This window comes from Pelobates fuscus, chromosome 12, assembly GCF_036172605.1.
Source record: "Pelobates fuscus isolate aPelFus1 chromosome 12, aPelFus1.pri, whole genome shotgun sequence".
Taxonomy (NCBI): Eukaryota; Metazoa; Chordata; class Amphibia; order Anura; family Pelobatidae; genus Pelobates; species Pelobates fuscus.
This window is the reverse complement of record NC_086328.1, coordinates 15,336,229-15,358,905: the sequence shown is the minus strand read 5'-3', so window position 1 is coordinate 15,358,905 and position 22,677 is coordinate 15,336,229. Positions and strand designations below refer to the sequence as shown.

The 22,677-nt window shown below is 39.1% G+C and overlaps 1 protein-coding gene across 1 annotated transcript in view; it reads left to right on the top strand.

The window, feature by feature from the left end:
* The first annotated feature begins 953 nt into the window (after positions 1-953).
* The window catches only part of CHST8 (carbohydrate sulfotransferase 8), a 321,896-nt gene continuing 300,172 nt past the window's right edge, over positions 954-22,677 (top strand). The window contains exon 1 of the mRNA XM_063437661.1: positions 954-1,321. The gene's annotated coding sequence lies outside the window, so the exon portion shown is untranslated. The remainder of the gene's footprint in view (positions 1,322-22,677) is intronic.

The window sequence follows — 22,677 nt, the reverse complement described above, 5'->3', positions numbered from 1 at the left end:
ATGCCCCCTGGCACAGTGATGATATAATACCCCTTGGCTGGGATGATATTTTCCCCCTTGGCACGGTGATGATATAATACCCTTTGGCTGGGATGGTAAGTGCTCCTTGGCTGGGATGGTATAATACCCCTTGGCTGTAATGGTATAATGCCCCCTGGCACAATGTTTCCCATACGGTCCTAGTGGTATAATGCCCCTTGGCAGTGATGGTATAATACCTCCTGGCACAGTGTTTCCCATACGGTCCTAGTGGTATAATGCTCCTTGGCAGTGATGATATAATGCCCCCTGGCACAGTGATGGTATAATACCTCCTGGCACAGTGATGGTATAATACCTCCTGGCACAGTGTTTCCCATACGGTCCTAGTGGTATAATGCCCCTTGGCAGTGATGATATAATGCCCCCTGGCACAGTGATGGTATAATACCTCCTGGCACAGTGATGGTATAATACCTCCTGGCACAGTGTTTCCCATACAGTCCTAGTGGTATAATGCCCCTTGGCAGTGATGTTATAATAACCCTTGGCTGTGATGGTATAATGCCCCCTGGCACAATGTTTCCCATACGGTCCTAGTGGTATAATGTGCCCCTTGGCAGTGATGATATAATACCTCCTGGCACAGTGATTATATAATACCTCCTGGCACAGTGATGATATAATACCCCTTGGCAGTGATGATATAATACCCCTTGGCAGTGATGATATAATACCTCCTGGCACAGGGTTTCCCATACGGTCCTAGTGGTATAATACCTCCTGGCACGGTGATGGTATAATACCTCCTGGCCCACCTCTCACACTGAAAGCCCGGTGCCAGGTTGCAGAGCACTGTGTGCTGGGTAGTAGCAGAGCTCTGCGCTGGGTAGAGGGCGCTGCAAGGTAACAAGCTGGAGAGCGAGCACTGAGTACGCGCACGGTCCCTGTCTCTCTCTCTGTGTATGTGCACGCGCTGTGTGCGCGGCCCCGACGCCGCTTTCTCCTCCTCAGCACAGCCCACCTCGTGCAGCTGGCCGGCCCCGGGTAGTGTGTGAGCGCTGTGCTGTCCGGCTGCTACAGGGGGAGATCCTCACAGAGCGCTGCGAGCAATGAGCCAGCCTGCAGCACCTTCCCTGCACCCACTACAACTTTACTACCCCCAGCCAGCCTGGCAATGTCAGCACCAGCCCTGCCCAGCTTACCCAGACCAGGACACTGACACCAGGACTACTACTCCTGAACACACTGTGCATGGACTGCAGCTCTCACAACTCTCAGCCTAAAGAAGTAGTGGGGACCTGGCTGCAACACCCAGAATACTCTGCCTGCTATAACATAGGTGGGTGGTGCATGCTGTATCTTCATTATTACTGAATGGAACTATCATTAGCTGAGAATTCTATTTTATTGAGTGTCTGCATTCTACTGTCCTTGATGTATGTCAGGCTTCTGGGCTTTTTAAATCCTTCGTAGGTTCCATGGGTCATTTTAACCCGTTAAGGACACATGACATGTGTGACATGTCATGATTCCCTTTTATTCCAGAAGTTTGGTCCTTAAGGGGTTAAACAAGTTGCTCAGGTGTGTGATGTGGACTTCTGTGCAAGCTTGGCTGCTCTTTGGAAAGACTGGGTGCAACTTATTATTTTATTCATCTTCTTATAATTAACACATTTTGTCTGCACAGAGAAAGTCCCTTTTTAAATGGTCATTAACAAGCCTTGACTGCAGATGCTAGTTAAATGCCACTTGTTTGCATGCAAATCCCCAGTTGTTACAGTGAATACTGCTGTAATTTGCTGTATGAGTTTAGTGTATACATAAACTATATAACTATTCCATTAAAATCATCCTAAACCTCAGCAAACAAGAGAAATTGGATATAATGTACACCCCAAGCATTCACTATAATGGAAATAAAATAATATATATAAAATGGGCAGTTGGTTTTCACCCAGACTCCTCCACATGTTCTGCACAATGTTTATTTCTCAATAGATTACTTATTGTTTTTTTTTTTTTGTTTGTTTTTTTAAACCTTGCCTTAGAAAAATATATTTTGAACTGCATGTTACAGCCAATTGGCCCACCTCTCCAGCCTGTTGCTTATCTGAAAATCAGCGCCTTTATTCCTTTTTTTTATTTTATTTTTTTTAGTTGTTGCCCAGGACAGTGGGATGTCCCTGCCCCAAAACTGGATAGTCAACAGACACCTGGGAAAGTACCAAAAAGATGCTCACCCCTTGCATGGAGACTTGTATGTAATCTTTACATCTACCTCCCTGTCTCCATTCTTTTAGTAATTTTTGACAGAATTCTTCCAGCCATGTGCAGTCACTGATGGTAATAGTAGGTTTTGATAACTCCTGACTTGTTATCAAATAATCAAGGCAAAAAGGAGTTGTTGGCTGAAACTCGACGGCAACAATAATGCATTGTTAGTAAATAGTTTGGCGTTTATTCACTAAATGCCAAGTTGTAGCAAAAATAACTGATTTGAATTTTTTTCCCCAAATCCTCTGTAGTCGTAGCTTGTCTATTTTAGAGTTCATTTTCAATTCGATGGTCGAAGAATAATCCCCTGCATGCTGTTTAACTGCCCATGGCTTTATGCAAATTTTTACTATCACTGTGGTTTTAATAATTGTGTTTTTTTTATTATTTTTATTTTTTTTAGTATTGCGTCTTGGTAGGTTGACCCCTATTATAAAATGAATATGCTTAAGTCAGAAGGTGGTGTGAACAGGGTTGGCTGAAAAAGTAGATACCCCATCCCCAAACTGTTGTGGAATTGCAATTCATAGCATTGAAATTGCAAAGACAGACAGGTTCTCTCTTTGGCCAACCCTCTGCTTTCCTAATTAAACATGCTCTAGTCTACTGTACTATTTCAGAGGCCTTTCATCATACTATTTGCAGACTAGGACCACAGCTTTTGTTTACATATAATTACTTTGAAACAGCATCACTGCTGCCTCTGGCACTCAGAAGCCAGGTTTATTGGCCAGGAGCCCCGAGGGATAGCAAAGATGTTTCACCAACTACAAGAACATAATAAAACCCACAGCGTCATTAAAGGACCAATTATTTGTTTACATCAGTTTCTTTTGGGATGTACCTTAAGTCCCTGAGTAGGAAATCACAGAAACATAACATATCCAATTCTAATGGTAACAACTACATCAGTGATAGCCAACCCTCAGTTGTGTGCAAACGCCACTTCCCATGACGCTAAGCCAGCCTTGGACCGGTTTGTCATCACGATAAATGTAGTTTATTTTAAATCTGGGGTGTCTCCATCACTGATGTGTAGTCTCAAAATGTATCTACAGAACCTCACGTATGCTGTGGTTGATGCTCTAAATTCAGAATTTTATCAAATGTTAAAATTTGAGTCGAGACAAAAAAAAAATTCAAATTTTAATTTGCTACAATTTATAGATTTGTGACTTACCCATACGTGTTCCTGTTGGAATCCCCAATGCTGATTTTGTATGTTTTCGGTATCAAAGTGGAAATTAAGGCTACAACATTGACGTTTTTATTTTATGATGCCTATGAATTCTGTAACTTTCTCATCTGGGCTTGAAAATGCTCCCTGGCAGTATGCGGCATTCATATGATCAAAGTGTGTTTAATAAAAAAAGAAAACTAAATAAAGAATTAACCACAATAGTACTTTTATGATCCCAGGCATGTTTTAAAGGGCTACTCCAACTACCATGACCACTTCCGTGATTTAAAGTGGTCTAGGTGTTAGGAGTCAGTATGTGCAGTATTTCAGCTTAAAACACCGCACATACTGAGATATTTGTAATTGTGTGTTGGGGACTAGTTGTACCACCGGTACACGTGACATTGGCAGCCCAGAACCGGTCTGGCGATGTCATTTCTGTATCTGCACGCTGACAGCAGAGATATAAATCTTCCACTTGCAGGTGCTCTAGCCCTCCCCTTCCACCCACTCTGCATGCCCTAGCCCTCCCCTTCCACCCACTCTGCATGCCCTATCCCCTTCCTCCCTACCACATTGGTGTGTTTTATTTTATTTTTTGCTTAAAACCCTCACCTGCCCAAGAACGGTTTAACCCCTTAAGGTAAGCGAGTGCACGGGGGTTTCTTGGCACAATAATGACTTCATTTAAAAGTTATGTTAACCGGAGTGACCCTTTAATTTGTAAAAATGCCAATGTCTGCTGAAATATGGTCTTTTTGTACAATGGAGGGGAGGGGGCAAGAAGGATGCATTGTTTACGTATATATCACTTCAGCAAGCTAAAGTGCTTCAGGGGTCAGGAGTGTTTCTTTTAGCATCTGTAAGCCAAATTCATACGTTGTGTCAGAGAAAACTAATTGTTCTTCTGAAACTCCCCCTTAATTAACAGGTATCCCTGCCACAGCATATACATTCTACACACTGCCCATCAGTGTGTGCATGACTGTCCTATGATGTTGTTATAGTCAATGTGAAGCTCATTCATCTGTTCATATCTGTGACTTCTCTTTTATTCATAGTCTACCTCTAGCTGTTAATGTTTGCAGATATACTGTTAATTTGATTTAATGTTCGTTCAATAGACAGTCGGTTCAGAATATATGCTTATCGGTTCCCTTATTACTAGGTTCAAATTTTTTTTTTTATTATTATACTTTTTCCCTTCACTTTGTTCAACAAGTACTTATCTTTCTTTCACCTTAATGCCATGTCATGTCGCAACATTGTGTGTTTTACAACCAAAATATTGATGCTTTTCTTTGTATTACACCCTCAGTAAGGCTGTCCACTAAACTGTAAATTGTAAGGAATTTAACATTTTAGGTTCAAGTAGTCAAGTTTAAAAAATTGCCTTACTGTTTCTATTTTAGTTAATTTGGGCTAATATTTAACTTTCATTGGTCAATTCCTAATACTTTTTTCAATGGACACTATTATCACTAGAGTCACTCCAGCTTAATGTAGGGTTTAGGTGGTTCTGGTGTCTGCAGTCTGTTCCTGCAGGCTTTTCAATGTAAACACTGCCTTTTCAGAGACAAAACATTGCAATGTAATGGACAGCAATAGTCATGGGTGATAGTTTGAAGAATGTTTTCAGTGTGAGCATGAGAGAAAATATACTAAATTGACACTCTTGGCATTATAACCATTTAATCTTGGTGAAATGGTTGTAGTGCTTGGAGTTCCCTGGTGCCGTCCCTCTCCTATGTTTTTTAAACGTTTTCAAAAGGTTTAACGCTAAGTAAAGGGTCCCAGGCGCCTGCACCCAGCCCTCTCTGGGGATACAGCTTATACAGAGATTAAATCGCGGGACCATGCCAAGGGTGTCTATGCACTACAACAACTTGAATGAGGTTAAGTGGTTATAGTGCCTAGACTGCAACTTTAAGCAGTCAGATCCACTTAAATGAGTGTGCAGCAGTTTGTAATTAAAACATCAATTTATTTAGTCTGCGTTAAAATTCAAACATCTAAATAGCATATCTCAAAAACCTGCTTATTGTGTTTCTCACCTTAACATTGCTTACGCATTAGCAAGGTAGCTGATGAGTAAGCATCGTTATATTGTGAAACTCAATTAGCGGGATTCTGTCCCTTTTTTTGACTGTATTTGTTCCATGTCAGTGTGACTGTCTATTGGTGTCATATCGTGTTCAGATGTTTGCATTTTAAAGCACTCTTTATTATTTTATTTGGGATATAAAAGTGTCGGTTTCAATGTTTGGGGACAGAAACCCCCTTCCCAGGGAGATTTTCTTCTGCTTGTTAGTTTCACAGAGCTCAAGGAAGTGACAGGCACCCCCCCATTCTCAATAAGTTATTGAACTTATTTGGACACATTGAAAAGCCTTAATCACGGGTCTCCTGCATAGAGGCTTCTCAATGAGTTTTCGATTGGTTAATTCACTGGCACAGACTGAAAGTCTGTGTCACGGAAAATGGGGAGTTCTTGCAAAGGCTTCTGAGATATATTTACTAAATTGTTAAAATTAAATCGGTGAAATTTTTATTTATTTTATTTATATTAGCTTGCACACCACGTTTCATTGTTGGGCTAGGTCTCTCCTGCTGGGAGACCCCATGTTTTGCAGGTTAGGCCTTTATATATTATACATTTTTGGAAATTGTCATTGTGTTCTCTAACAATGTTTACAGTTTGACTATATTGGCTTATAATCTACAATTCCCTTTCCAATTTTCTTCAATTTACAGTTTACCAATTGAACACACAAAGTTTATTTACTAAACTCAAAATTGTACAGAATTAAAATCTGAATTGCAAAGATAGTTTTAGTTTGGTACAGTTCAGAATTTAGTCAATAACTTTTTTATATGTTTTTTTATTAGTACTTTAATAAACACTTTTTATTATTATCATGTACCGTGAGCAGATTTGATTATATTCTCTTTTGGAAAGTAGTAGAATCATTTTTAAGCACTGTGACTCTTCACAGATGGTATTTACTGGTTACTTTAGATTTTTTGTGCAATTGATTGAATGGGGATAAGAAACATAAAGTACTTCATTAGACAAAGCAACTCTTGGGAGCTCTCTGGGCTTTTGGCTCGAGAAGTGAGACAAGTTTTTTTATATACTCATTGTGTAGGTTTCCGTTTTAATGGCATTTGTGAAAACCTACTGAACGGGCACTTACCATAGGGGCAAAAGGGACATTGGTTGTCTTAAAAGCAGATTAGAATTGTGACAGAAAAACAAAAACGGGTTAATCTTGCTAACCAGTAATTTTAATAGATTGTGATTCAGAGTGGGCCAACCATATATTCTCTGCCAATTGTTGCGAATTGAATTCTCTGGCAATTATAGCTCTGATAGGTGGAGGTTCAAGTCACCCTACGGTGGGCAGATGTTTTCAATGTGGACACTAATGGTAACACAGCCGTTATGGAGTATGTAGGAAGGTTCTAGGTTCCTTTTTTATTCTGTTTGACATCAAATAAGCCATTGTTATAATGATTACTCACCATCTTTACAAAGACTTGGCTTTTTTTTTCTTCTGGTTTTGTTTCAAGAAAGAGTGAGTTTTATCAACTATGCTGGCAACTGATCAAACCTTAAATGGGCACTGCAGTCACCAGAACCACTGCAGCTTAACCCCTTAAGGACACATGACATGTGTGACATGTCACGATTCCCTTTTATTCCAGAAGTTTGGTCCTTAAGGGGTTAATGTAGTGATTCTGGTGTCTATACCATGTTCTCTGCAGCATTAGCACTGTAAACACTGACTTTTCATTGTGGGCTAGTAACACCCCTGCTGAAGATGTTGATTGGTGCAGCGTTTTGCCGCGCATGCGCAATAGCCTCCCATTGCTTTACTATTGGAAAGTGTTGGATTGTATGAGATTATCGAGATTGATGATCTCAACCGTGGAGGCGGAGCCAGATGTGGGCAAGCGTGGTGAGACCGATGATGCATGGGGAAAAAAGGTGAGTAAAATCGATGGGAGCTGGACCGTTCACCTAAACAGCCATACCAACACTATAGTGTTATGAATGCATGTTTGTATTCCTGATAGTATAGTGTTACTTTAAGACTTGCTGATTGTCATGGGAAATGCATTTCAGAAACTCCTTGGGGTGAAAAGGTTAGACCTCACTGTTTCCGAATTGTTCCCTTAAAAATCTATCAGTCCTAAAGTTAACACTGCCTTCTAAATCTGGCAGAAACGTCTCCTCTGGATATAAATAAATGGATTGTCTGCTAGCACCTGCTACCCGGAGCCCTCGACTTCCAGTGCAGGCTGTTCTCCCTGCAGTCTGAGGGTTCTACTGGTTCCATTGAATGAAAGAAGGTCACAATGTTACAATGCACGGACTGTGAGAAGCAGGTGTCAGCAGTGATTAGCAATTTGCAACCTGTCAATAGAATCCCTGGTCCTCTATTTGCAACAAGAAGATGGAATGCTTTGTGTGATAATGCATGACTGGTACTTTGGCATTGTAAAGGGTTAAATTGTTTCCTGTAAAAGTAACTGGATAATACCACACCCATTAACCATTAGCGTGAAGATATTGCTTTTAACCTTTCCATTTTTTTTTTCCCTCTCCTCATTGCTCCTTTCCATTTCTAAACTCATGGTCGGAAAGTGGAGAAATGAAGGAGTGTTATCACATGCCTGACTTAATTATTTATACGCACACATCAATCAGAGAGTGTGGATAATTTATTTATAAATCACCAAGAAAGGAGAGCTGAAGCTGAATTCCACAGGCTTCGCTTCCTTCATGCTGCAAACAGAGGGTCCCTGAGCCAAACTTCTGAAAAGACAATAGGACAAATTGGCTCAATCACTGCGCCTTTTGTCGTCTAATCGCTCTCTTTTGGTGAGTTTTGACTTCCTGTCTCAAGTGCTGCGGATGATTTGTGTTTAAGCAGAATGGTCAGTTCAACTTAATTTTTTCAGGGCTAGAAAACACTCGGCGTGCAAAAATGGCTTATTCCAATTCCGCACTCAAACGGTGAATACATTGCGTCTGTTTCTGTGTCCCAGGCGAGCACAGGAAATGTGTCTGCACCCCCTAATTCTTGGTGAAATTGTCCACCTTGTTTTGTATTTCGTTGTCTACCCTACATTTGGGCCATTTTGCTTATCACTACAGCAAAAACTTTGGATTTTATGCTTTTAAAAAAAAATATATATATATTTTTTTTTTGACATTTTTTTTCCAATAATATTCTTATGCTAATTAAACTCTGCCATTATTTTTCTAAGCCCAACAAGCGATGCAATCCCAGTCGAGTACTAACCAAATGTCTGGTCAAGGTCTACAAATATAAATGAAGTAAAAATAAAAAGCTGGGACCAACTACCCATAATATGAATTACCTAATAGTGCTTCTACTGAAATGGCCTTGGAATTGTACAGAAAAATAAGCAGCATTACTTAACTTATTTATTTATTTATAATTGGACCCGTGACCTACCCTTCAATTGCTCTTTGTGCTTATAAAAACAAAAAGCAGACACTATATTATTTCCCCATGTGGCCCACCAATATGGAGGGAGGTACTTGGAATTACGTAAATAAGTCGTATAACGTGACCAAATTCTAATTTCAACATGTTTAATATGGTGTCTTTTTATGTATTTGTGTGTGTTTTGTATAATTTTATGGTGATTAACGCAGCAATTCTATTAATTAATGCATGTCCCGGGTTTCCATTCATGTCTGTGTTTCTGTAATTAAAACTATTCCGTAAGATTGGAAGTTAGTCACCTTGCAATATATTTTCCACCAGGCCAAATGCCAAAAAGGAAATAGTTGCGACCGGTAAATGGAGTTGATTTAAACTCAAATCTCTGCTCATTTTAATCTATTCATTTTGTTATGACATGCTACCGGAAACATTACGAGATAATTAATGACATTTTGTTACACTAGAATATACATTATTATTTTTATTCCTGTAAAAGAACCATGTTTATCAAGAATTACTGATAAATTGCTAAGCCATATACTGCTGTGCTGAGGATGCAAAACAGATTACTTTGAAAATTCATAAACCTATCTGTCACTTTGCAATATATACCCTGCTCTCGGTGTGAATATTATGCAGAGCACATATTGTTCAGAAGTTACAACGTTTCACTATTATTTTCTTTACTTGTTAACCCCAGCAGCATTCCTTCCTGGGTTCCGGGCATTCTTCCTTGTATGTAGCGCTGAGGAATGTTAAACTCGATGCCAGTTCATGGACCGATTAACATGTGTGATGCTTTCCGTTATTCCAGTTTTGTATGATGCTCGAGTTCATGGTGCCCTAAGTGGTGGAGACTTGACCTGGTTATTCACCAATGTGAGAATTAAAAGAGAATGAAAATTTAAGGTTAAAACAGCCAAACGTGAACTTCCACCTACTTTAGAATTCCCGATGTCGGGAACAACTGGTCTAACGCATATTTCTTCATCATGACTTGTATTGCCTGTTTTGTACTCCTTTTATCAATGTTACTTTGCCATCACATGGTTGTATCACCCGCTGTCTGATGTTAAATGTGAAATTTGCCTTGAATTCCCATCCTGTGGTTGTGGTTGCATCTCTGTGAATTTCTCTGTTTAAGATGGTCTGTTCTCTGCCATCGTTCCAATGCTTGGAGTTTTTTTTATTGGTTTTACGCGGGTTGCATGAAAGGCTTTTTTTAAATTGGCTATTTACTTTTAGTCTATGTATGGCACCCCTATGTACATTTAAACAAAATGGAGGCTCTTTAGTTTTATTCCAATGGCCATTTGAATATATAAACTCACCTGCCACGTCAAGGCAAGCCTCAAGAGGTGAGTCCTACTCAAGCCATTAGATATGCTGATATCAGCCAAGAATCTCCAATAAGACAGGAAGGGGCATTTTATAAACCCTTTCACATTTTTATGCATAGCTGTGTGATACAAACATCATATACAAGCACAAATATAAAGCACCACAGCCATGTTACATTGCTACCAGCCACCCCATGTTTGTCTTATTAAGAGTTTATAAATATGTAGGGGCAGCACCCCTTCCTATCTCAACAGAGAAATTTGCCTTTTAGCTGATACCGGCAAGGTGATTTATATATTATATTCAGGGTATGTAGGGGTTTATAAAACACCCCTTCATGTCTCATTAGAGATGTTTACACTTTGTCTGATACCAGCCAAGTTTATTGTATGTGTAGAAGCCCTATAAAGGGTTAAATGTGAAAGGGTTTATAAAACACCCCTTCCTGTCTTATTGGAGATTCTTGGCTGATATCAGTAAATCTAATGGCTAGTGTAGGAACTCACCTATTGAGGCTTGCCTTGACGTGGCTGGTGAGCTTATATATTCAAATGGCCATTGGAATAAAACTAAAGAGCCTCCATTCTGTTTAAATGTACATGGGGGTTTAGGCCAGAGCGCAGGTAACGTTCTCTTTGTTTTTACTATGTATTTTTGAGCTGTTGGATACTAAGCTACTGCTGCTGTAAGCGCGGTGCTTTATCTTTGTGTTTGTATATGTATGGCATCCGATTTATACCGATTCATTTCTGACACTTGCTTGAGTTTACTTACAGGAGTTTATACATGTTGCTTACCTTTTCACTGTCTGAATACACACATTTAATTTCTGGGTATTGTATACCCTTTCCTTCTCTAGGACTAGGGGGAGGGGGGGGGGGAGGAAGTAAGAGTTTACCGCTGCCTTTATTGCACAAACTAGAGCCAAGTATCATTTGTGGTTTGTGTGGGCTTTTATTTGGCTGGTACTGCTGTTCTTTTTAAAATCCTAGCCCCTTATGTTGAATAATCTAGATAAATGCTGGGTTCCAACACATCTGGTTGAGTGAAACTGTAGCTGTAAGATTTGGCAATGACTGTAACTAGTTTAATGGTATATTCATTTACAATACATATGTTCATCTGGGGTGTTTTTTTATTTTGTATTTAATTTTTCTATTCCTGTTAATATGGATATAGTATACGGATTGGCACGAGCAGTATCATCCCAATGCAATGCTAGTTTGTGTTTTAAATGTGCCCAAAGCAGAAAAGGTGCAGGGGACTGGTACAAACTTTTCTGTAATACCACAATGATCATTTTAATGTAGACTTGCTGATAATGCAGAGTATCTTTGTTTGCTGTACATTTTAAACGTGGCTACTGGTAGTAACACACTCTTTAACTTTAAGGCAAACGTCTGTGTAACCTAATGGGAGCTCTGGCACCGTGCCCACCTGTGATCGTGAATATATAGCCGGAATGCCTGCCATAATTGTGTCCCTCCCACCCCGGGGCTTTTATTCTGCAGCTCTTGCAATGAAGAATCTTTTTTGAAAAAAGCCTAAACGAAGGCGAAAAGAGATGCCAATTAAGAGTGGCATAGAGAATATTACAAGATCCGTTCTCTACTCCCCCCACCAACAACCCGCACTGCCTTTTCATTAAATCACACGTCCCGTTCTTACTGTACAACTCGGTAAAATTGGAAACAAATGTATCTACGGTCTGCTGTACTGTGTAATGAACTGATAAATAATGCATGGGAATCTGCACTCTATCAAATGCATGCTTCTAACTTGCTAAGTCCTTTTGGCCATAGATGCATTGTTGCCCCATCCTTGCGTTCTCGTATGCAAATTACTCAAAATGACAGACAACGCGTTCCAACAAGTTGGTTCAAGGGTATTATTCCAAAGAAGAGATTAGTCTAGTCTAATCCTTTCAATACGGCCTCCTCAGGCTCCGAGATGGATAAGAGGGTGCAGAAAGGGTGTGATATATGGAACAGTGATTGATTTTATACAATTTATTTTTTACTTTATACTAAATTGGCCTCTGGGCGGTGTGGCCTGCATCAAACAAAGAAAGATTCATAACACGGGAGAGCAGCCAGCAAAACTTGACACCAAAAAATGTTCACGCTTCCTTTAATCTGTGATTGCTGTAGGTCAGTAGTGTCTGCAAAGAGGGAGAGAAACTGTACGTGAATGCAAGATTCTCCCCAGTCGTGAAATTGCTTTTAAAGATAGTTTTTTTACTTCCAGACGCTGAAACCCAAATATCTCTTCATGTCTAGTTAGAGCGTTCATAATAATTCTCTCTTGCATAATCCCATAATCGGCTGCTGGACTGTAATTCCTATAATCCTTAGAGACTGACTGGCCCACCAGTCAGAGAATTATTGTGAAAAAGTGGATTGCTGTTTAAGATAACTGTCCCATCTGAAAGCCTGTGGGGTTTATTCTCCATGCGGTGAAGTGTGGCCTAACATTTACATGTCTGTTACTAGCTTTCCACAACAGCCGAGTTGGAAAAATAACAAAGTTGGGGGATTTTTCAAATTTGGTTACTTTGCCCTAAAAGTAAAATTTCCTGTGTCTATTCTCTGCAATTCTCAATTTAGAGAATAGCCCCCTCATTGGGTATATGTAGGAGTCTGACTGCTCCAAAAAAGTCTCTAAAGCAAAAATATCTTGTATAAGATTTTTGTACAACTCGAGCTAAACTACCTAAACCGATTATGGTGCTACTTGTAGTCAAAAACTCTATACAGTTTTTATTCTTTTATTTGCATTGTAGGCGTGGCTGTCCTGGCAAACCAACGGCATCTCATGCAAATTAATTTAACCTCCACGGCGATCTACATGCAAATGCTTGGAAGGAATGTTCATCTGTAGCAACAAATCTTGAATGTTCCCTGAACACCATGGTGGTATGATCCTGGACACAAAAGTTATATTTCCCCTGCTGTACTGTTAGCCACTCAGTAGCCAAGACTAAGCAAAGAAATTAGAAAATGTCAAATTGAGAGAAACCTTAAAACCAATGTTTGGAACCTCCCTTCATAAAATTCAATTATGTTAAAGTGAGTTAAGAAAAAAACAAATTGGAGACAAACTGCACAAACGTGTTTTTCAGGTATATAATTCTCTAGAATCCTACAAGGCAACAATATGGTACAGTCCGTCATTTTCTTTTTAAAGAGTTTCTGAAATGTCACAGATAACTACACACCTCACCGCTGCTGGCGTTTTTCTTTGATTGCACACTGTAATATTAATGTCACAAATCAAGACTTTGACTTTAGGTGGACTTGCAGCTCATTGCACACCTTTTTAGAAAAAGCTAAGTATATGTAGCTCCCAGATCCCGGAGTATAAGCGTTTAGTGATCAACATGCCTTGCTGCCCTTTTGAATGGTTGACGCACGATTTGAAAGTGGCAGTGAATGTTACAGAGATGCGTTAAAGAGAACAGCATGCAGGGAGTTGATTAGCTAATCTTTGTGATGGCTGTTAGAATAAATACTTTGTATATAAAACTATGTAATGAGGGGTAAAAAAAAAAACCTCTTGGTACGTATTAATGGTTTGTAAACAGAGCAGAACACATGCAGTGGAAAAAAAAATGATGAACTGCAGACATTAAAACGGTTCAGAACTTCACATTTTAATTGTTCTTAAATCCAACATATTTATCATTGGCTAGCAGCAAAAGAAAGAAAATAAATGTGATGTTTGCCATAGCCCAAAGACTAATTGTGTTTGTGATTCGCACAAGGATGCTTTTGTTCCAGGGAGCAAGTAGATTTCATTATGTTCTTTGTCATTTTCTTTTCTTTTCTTTTGTTCTTTTCTTTTTTTTTTTTTCTTCCAAAGTATCATAGAGAAAAAAAAAATTAAAAAAATGAAAGATGTTTGTAAACTTCGAAATAGCGGTTTTAGATCTTTGAGAAAGAATGGAGATGGGAACTAATTTAATTATGTTTACACGTATACACTTGTAACCTTTCAACTGGGAATTAATTATGTATGCAAGTAAACAAGCCATCAATTCTGGGTATATCCGTGAAGGTCTTAATAAATGACCAAGACAAAATTACATTTGTTAATCCTGTGTGCAACCATCAGTGGTAATGGTTTTGTGTGGGGGGTGGAGGGTTTGATAAAATCTTATCAAATTAATAATAGAAATACACATGTTAATCGTGGAATATTTGCTTTAACAGTTCTGTATTACTGTTACAGAGAGACAACAGGCAGGAATTGAATCTAATTATTAAAGGATAATATATAGAAAATGTATTAAAAAAAAATATATACTTGGATTTTTTAAAATCCCGTAAACACCTGTCCAGTATAGGTTTATGGGATAGGTGTATAAGACGAAAGCGGTCATACCACAGCTGCTGCTGTTTTATCTACAGCCTGGCTCACCGTTTTGTAAACGGAGCTGAGTGTGTCAGCCTGAGACTCCAACCACACATACGTGCTGCCCCAGTACGGTTCTCTCCAAACGAGGGCAGGGATGTCTAAGTTGCGCATGCGTCATATCCATTAAACACACAAAAAGTTGGACTGCAAAGAATAAGGAAAATTCCTTCTTTGGCATCAGAACTGGGAGGGCGGTCTTGAATAATGTTTTCTTTTTCTTCAAATCAAAGCTTTTTTGGTGCTTGGAAAACATTCTTTAAATCGTCACGGGAGTTATTCGCTCTTCCCTGTTAACACTGCAAGGTTTGTGTGCTCGACTTTACCTATTAACTCCTTAAGGACTTATCGCCATACTATGCTGTCATCACAATCTTATACCGGATTCCAAAATCAAATGTTCCACATATTTAGCAGTGACTGCTCTCTACAAGTCCACTAGTGCAAGTAATTGAGTGGATCATTCTGTTTTACAATTGGATTCCTAGAGAACAGGTTATGGTGGAGTCGATCATTGTTGGTCCTTTAGGGGATTAAAAGGAAACTGTTTAATTGAATGCATTCTCGTGATGAAATATATAGGGGTCCATCTATATTGGTTCACGTAAGGGCAGACTGGACGTGGACTTGTTTAAAGTAGAAAGGCCATCTTGGGGGAAAAAAATTATCCACAGTTACATACTTCATTTGATTCCAAGCAATATGAAAGTACAAGTATTCTAAAGTGAAATGTTAACTTGGACCTGGGTACTTAATCACTGTCCGTCAGTCTCTACCCTATCCTAATCCAAGTTTGTTTGTTTTTTGTCAAACTCGTTTTATGTTGTTTTAATTGAACGTTGGTAAAACAACCCATTAGCAGTTTTGTCAGTACTGTTGCGAAAGGTTACTTATTGCAAAAGCATTTATGGTGATTTGACCCCTCCACATCATCCTGCACCTCCACATCGTCCTCTACCTCCAAATCACCCGGTACCTCATTGCCTACACGCTGTTATGGCAAAATATCTGGACTCATAATGAGGACATTTCACTCCTCCAACTGAGAATGCTGGGGAATCCCAACTTGTGGGGCACCGTAAAGGTTAAATTTACATGTAGCAGTTGTAATGGGCAAAACATAATTTTTTTTTTTCTCCTATCAGAAAATTCACTTGTACGAAGTTTTCGTCTGCATGGAAGATGGTGTTTGATTATATAAAGCTCATTTTGAGTTGCAGATATTATCCTCAGTGGGAGTGAGAAACCTCTGCTTATGATTAAGTGCTATCAGAGTACAAAATGCATCGGGCTGCTTGGGGGGGAGGCTGTTAAGGTTTGATCCAGTGCTGTTTCTATGAATAAAGAACAGAATGTACCAAGAAATATTATTTAATTGTACTTACTTTATCAAGTTATTTGTGTGTATAATGTTATAAAGGGGAATATTTGGCAACATTTTATCAATAACATACTGAAAAAACCCTCGGGTAGCATGGCCAGATATACATATTCTGCTGTAGTGGAATTTGTTAATATTGTGTTTTACTGACAGTCTGTCACTTCCTGTAATTGGGTATTTAAATCTGTAACACTTATAGAATGGCCCTGTACCAAATGAGGCAAAACCATTCGGCTTCTCTGAGCAAGGTACGAGCTTGCAGTGTTAAGATTCTACGAAATTGATATGTTTAGAGGGAGGTAAGCTGTGCCAATAAGAAGGCTAAGTGTAATGGGAGTAGTAGTCTTACCGCATGTAGCGCTTTGAAGGTTCCATAGCCCTGCTTTGGAGCTTTGTGTCGGTTTCCCAATTTCAGAGTTTACAAAAGAAAACCGAAAAACTGTTCCATCAAATAATATAATTCTGTTACAAAATGTATTATTTGATTTTTAATGTATGTTTTTTTTTTTTCCTGTGCACATAATTGATTCCAGTCTCTTGAAATCAAACATTTCCCCCCCCCCCCTTTCTTTAACTATGAACATTTGAGTTAAAATAACGTACATTCCAATCTCTTGGCTGCACTACTATTTGATGTTGCTTTTTAAAGAGCTTTTTTTTTTGTAAGCCTGTTTTGGAAAATACCCCATGTGGTGCCCCGCATTCACTTAAATTACAATGCATGGTGTTATATTCAAAACATTTTATTTATTTATTTTTTCCCCCCTGTACTCGCCGCTTTCAGTTATATTATCAAACCAACAAAGAATACATTTAATACCTCCAAAAACTGAGAATAGCTTTTCATTGGTGAAAAAAAAGTGCGTTATATGGCAGAGTGCTTTCACGTGTATTTTAATCCTACATGCAAGAAGACTTCAAGGCAACCCGCTCCCAAAGCAATTTCCGTATTTAAAGCAGTGTGTTGGAATTAATTCCTTATATTTAAGTTGCCATAAGAGTGTCACGTACAGAGAAACTGGATAAAGCGGGCACAAGTCTGTTCAATCTTTGTGTACTATGAATAGCAGGGGATAATAAATCAGTTTATCGTGGTCATGTCTCAGATAAGTCATGCAAGAGCCGTACGCCAACACTGGGAATATATGCTCTGTATACAGTAATTCTGGCCTTAACCCTTGATACCTGTCAGCTGTCAGAATTTCCCAGGGACAGTCTTTAAGTCTCCTTGTTCCGGTATCCAGCATCTGTCACGGATATTGCACTGACAGCTGTCTTGTGATTAGCGCTTAATGATCAAGTTTTTATTTGACACCATGTAGCCATTTGATAAGATGTCCCTGTGGCTTCTATACAGGTTTCCATATGTCTTAATGCTGGGCTTACCTAAAGGGACACTCTAGTGTGTAATGTAGTGGTTCTGGAGTCTATGACCTGTCCCTGCAGGGTTTTCAATGTAAACATTTCAGAGAGAATGCAGTGCGTACATTGCTGCATAGTAAAACCTCCAGTGGCTGTCACTCAGACGTCAGCTAGAGGTGCTTCCTGGGTCAGGGCTGCACAGTGTGCAGCACCTACGTTCAGCATCTCCACACTCTGCATGGAGGCGCTGAACTTTCCTATAGAAAGGCTTTGATTCAATTAATCTCTGAGGAGATGCAGATTGGTGCAGCGTTTTTCTGCACATGCGCAATAGCCTCCCAATGCTTTACTATGGGAATGCATTGGATTGGCTGAGATCATCAAGTTTGATGGAGGTGGGGACAGCCGCGGCGAGACAGGTACGTCATAGAAAAAATGGTGAGTAAAAACACATTTCCTAAGTAATCAAAGAGGGGCCGGTAACCTAAAAAGTTAAACAATAAATGTTAGTATTCCTGGTAATAAAGTGTTTCTTTTAGCACTGGTGCAATCTGGGTACCAGTGCTGGATCCATTTAACACTTTGACTGATGGAAGGAATTGTAAACACTAGTGGTGAATGATTGACAATATCTTGTGTAAAATGTTATGCATTCAATAAAATGGAATTGAAATGGAAATTTTAGTACAAATTAAAACAAACACATACTGAAGCCACTTGTGTTTTAGCACTCTCAAGATATATATATATGATTTTTTTTTTTTTTTTTAAATGTTATCCGGTCTACTGAGAAAACTGGTTTTACTCCATCAGCCGCCTTCAGTGTTGTTCAATTTGTCATGGGTTAGTGGTTAGTAATAAAGGTGGTCCCAGGACCCCCAACAACAATGGAAATTTCTCCATGCAATTTCCTCTTGTCTTCTGTAATACTTGAATTTTTCCATTCAGAGGCTAATTTGTCGCTTGGTAAAAACTGCATTGTAACATAGCAGAACATTTGAATAACTTTAAAGATAAATATTGTGTATTCAGAAAGTATTTAGACCCCTTTATTTTTTCACATTTTGTCAGTGTTACAGCCTTATGCTACAATTGTTTATTTTTTTTTTTAGCACATCAATCTATGATGATAATTGTAAACAAAAAAAAACAGTATTTTTTATCTCCTTGCAAATATATTGGACCCAGAACATACTTGAAAACGAGAAATCTCAATGTATCCATCCTGGTGTCCATATCCCTAAATGGGGAACACCATTGCTCAAATACAGAATTACTAAAAGTCACTGTTTAGTAGATATACACCAAATAAAAACATGCATGCATTTTCTCATTTGAGTTATAGCTTAAAATAGCTTGAAAAAATGCGGATTTTGTCTGCTGCCTTTGCAAGTCGTCCCCTTCTAATCTCGCCCAGACTTTCTGTGGCGGTCCAATCACAAACTTCCCAATGCAGCTCAATGAGAAGTCTTTGTGAGGCAGATGTTTTGGGCAATCGCTGCCTTTTGAGTTCAGTGCAAATAAGCTAACTAGAGCAGGAAATAACATTACCTGCTGTCTGCTTGTAAAGCCAGGGAGTGCAACCTGTATAATTTTTTTCTAATTGTTTCTATTGAAAATCTGCCCTTTTTGCAAAATGGAAAAAAAGAGGACTCGCTCTAAACACACAAAGCTTTTCTGCTAGCTAAAGTGATTTAGAGTTCTGGAGTGTCTCTTGAACTCAGTACATGGTTAGAGTACCTTTGGCAGTGATTTACAGCCTGAAGTGTTTTTGGTTATGATGTGACCACGTTGTGCACATTTGGATTTGGGTGTTTTTTGCTCTTTATCTTTGCAGATTCTGTCCAGCTATGTCAGGTTGGATGTGGGTCGTCGGTGGACAGACATTTTCAGGTCTTTCTAGAAATGTTTAATTGGGTTAAAGTTCAAATCAAGGACATTCATTTAATGTCTTGGCTGTGTGCTTAGGGTCATTGTCCTGCTAAACGATGAATCCAATTTGTCTCTTGTTGCAAAAATAGTTTAGACCAGTGACCAGCTCTTGGTGGGGGTAGCAAGTGATCAGTAGCGATGAACTTTTTTTTGCAATTTACTCTTTATTCTTTTACCACATAAAAAACAAAACAACCAAAACAAAACAAAGAGAGAAAAAAAAAAAAAAAAAAAAAAAAATTAAGTAAATAAAAGGGGATACAAAAAGCAAAAAGGGAGGGTACATAGAAATATTAACCCTGTTATCATAATTCAGATCCCAAAGAATTCTGTTATCAGAGAGACAATATTATCATAGTGCATATCGTAAAGTATAGTCTTGTGTTATACTTCTACTAAAATTAGCTTATTTAATATTGACATGTTTAACTTTTGGAAAAGAGATTCCTGATCTTCTGTCTCTGCTTCTGCTTAAATATCTATTACAACCAAGGCAGTAGCGATGAACTTAAGGGTAGACAATTTGTGTTGTGCCCGCAGAAAATGTTTGGTGATTGTCTTCATTTTCCGTCTCTAAAGTCTCCCTGATCTGATCTCTTAATGACGAGTTGGTTTTCCCAATATATAGAAATCCACATTCCAAGCGATTAGATACAGTGATCAATCACAACATTAAAACCATTGGCAGCTTAAGTGAATAACAATGATTATCTTTTTACAATGGCACCTGTCAAGGAGAGGGATATATTGGGCAACAAGTAAACAGTCAGTTCATGAATTTTTATATGTTGAAAGCAAAATAAAAATGGGCAAGCGGAAAGATCGGAGTTAGAGTATCTTCAAAACGGCAAGTCTTGTGGGGTGTTCCCAGTATACAATGGACAGTATCTGCCAAAATAGGTGTAAGGAAGGACAAACGGTGAACCAGTGTCAGGGTCATGGGTGCCCAAGGCTCATTGATGCACATGGGGAATGAAGGCTAGCCCATCAGGTCCAAACACACTAAATAATTATTGTAGCTCAATCTGCTGCAAAACTTAATGCTGGCCATGATAGATAGATTTACGAATACACAATGCATTGCATTTTGCTGTATATGGGGCTGTGTAAACACTGACCGATCATGTGTCCATGATGACCCCTGTCCACCACTGAAATTGCCTTCAATTGAGACACGAGCATCAGAACTGGACCATGGAGCAATGGAAGATGTTTGCCTAGTTTGATGAATCATGTCTTTCTGTTAGTTCAGGTGGCTGACTGTGTGTGTGTGTGCTTCATTTACCTGGGGAAGAGATGGCAGCACTATGGGAAGAAGGCAGGCTGGCGGAGGCAGTGTTCTGCTCTGGACAATATTCTGATGGGAAAACAATGGGTTTGGGTCCTGGCATTTATGTGGACGTTACTTTGACAGGTACCACCTACCTTGAGATTGTTGAATACCACGTACACCCTTCAGGGCAATGGTGTTTTCTGGTGGCAAGAGCCACTTTCAGCATGCTAATGCACCCTGTCACACTGCAAAAATTGTTCAGGAATGGTTTAAAAAACATGACAAAGAATTCAAGGTGTTGCCTTGGCATCCAAATTCCCCAGCTCTCAGTCCGATTTGATCCTCTGTGGGATGTGCTGGAACAACAAATCTGACCCACAACTTGCAGGGCTTAAAGGATCTGCTGCTAATATCTTGGTGACAGATACCCCAGCACACGATCAGAGGTCTTGTGGAGTCCATGCCTCAAGGCATCAGAACTGTTTTGCCAGCACGTGTGGGACCTACACATATTTGGCCGTCGGTTTTAATGTTGTGGCTGATCAGTGTATACTACATGATTGGTGGTACAGGAATATAGTGATGCATGGGAATATGAACCCCGCTATGTGGATGAGAGTATGAAGACCCAGTTTGCATATGACTGTTACGCAACCAACCGAATGTGTAACAATCTGTCTCGGTTATGATAACTCACAGTTTGTAACTGTGTAGAAGAACTGATTTAACCAGCATGTCTAAGATTTCTGGGTTGTTTAACCCCTTAAGGACACATGACATGTGACATATCATGATTCCCTTTTATTCCAGAAGTTTGGTCCTTAAGGGGTTAAAGCTCTTCACCTGTGCCTTTTGAAAGATCTTTAGTAAGGTTGAATATGCCCTCAGTATTGCCCATATTTATACAAAGAAACTAGTCCTGCGCTCAAACTCCCATTACTCCTGGGCGGCAGCAATGACCATAGTACACATCAGCCAAAATACATTTAGTAAAAACCAAAGAAAAAAAATAAAAAGTTACCTGCGCTCTTTCCACATCCCTATGTATTTTTAAACAAATGGAGGTTTTTAGTTACCTCCAATGGCCATGAGAGGGTATGCCCACCTGCCACGTCAACGCAGACCTCTTATGTGGGTCCTAACTCTAACCATTCGCCTTGCTTCCTTGAGCTTCTGGCAAAGATATCTCTAATGAGACAGAAAGGGGTATATTTTTAATATACATCCCTACATGCTTATTAACCCTTAATAGGGAACACATGGGATTGGGCAGCAGCATTGTAACCTAGCTGTGTGATACAAAAGTAAATACAAAGAAACTAGTCCTGCGCTCAAACTCCCATTACTGCTGGGCAGCAGCAATGACTATAGTACACATCAGCCAAAATACATATAGTAAAAACCAAAGAAAAAAAAAAAGTTACTTGTGCTTTTTCCACATCCCTATGTATTTTTAAACAAATGGAGGTTTTTAGTTACCTCCAATGGCCATGAGAGGGTATTCCCACCTGCCACGTCAAGGTATTCCCCAATATTTGTTAAGGAGTTTCAAATTTTAAATGTACTGGTGTTAAATATCATTGGGAGAAAAAAAATAATCATCATCACCAGATTTTGTTTTCAACTGTTTAGTTTCTTTCATTATCTGTTTCACTTCCTCTAAAGCCTTATTCAGAATGCATTTAGTATATCCACATTCTAAAACTCTACTTGTCATCAGTGAAGTTGTGTGTGTCTTCTATTGGTGTCACTATTGTACCTAAAACAAGTTATTGAGATCCCGGAGGTAAATTCTTCAAATGGTGGAGTGAAAACTGTTGGCTAGAAGTAACGTATTGCGGACCATTTCTTTCTGCTATTATGTGTATCCCACTCTTCGATCATCTATAAATAATTCAACTTCTAAAAAAATGACCAACTTCCTAATTTTAAGTGAGTGTTATTTGTACCTAATCAGTAATGTTGCGTTCTTCCACCATATTTTGAAGACTTTTGAGTTATTCCAAATCAAAATACTATCATGAAAAATTGGAATTAACACTCCTTTGGATGTTGA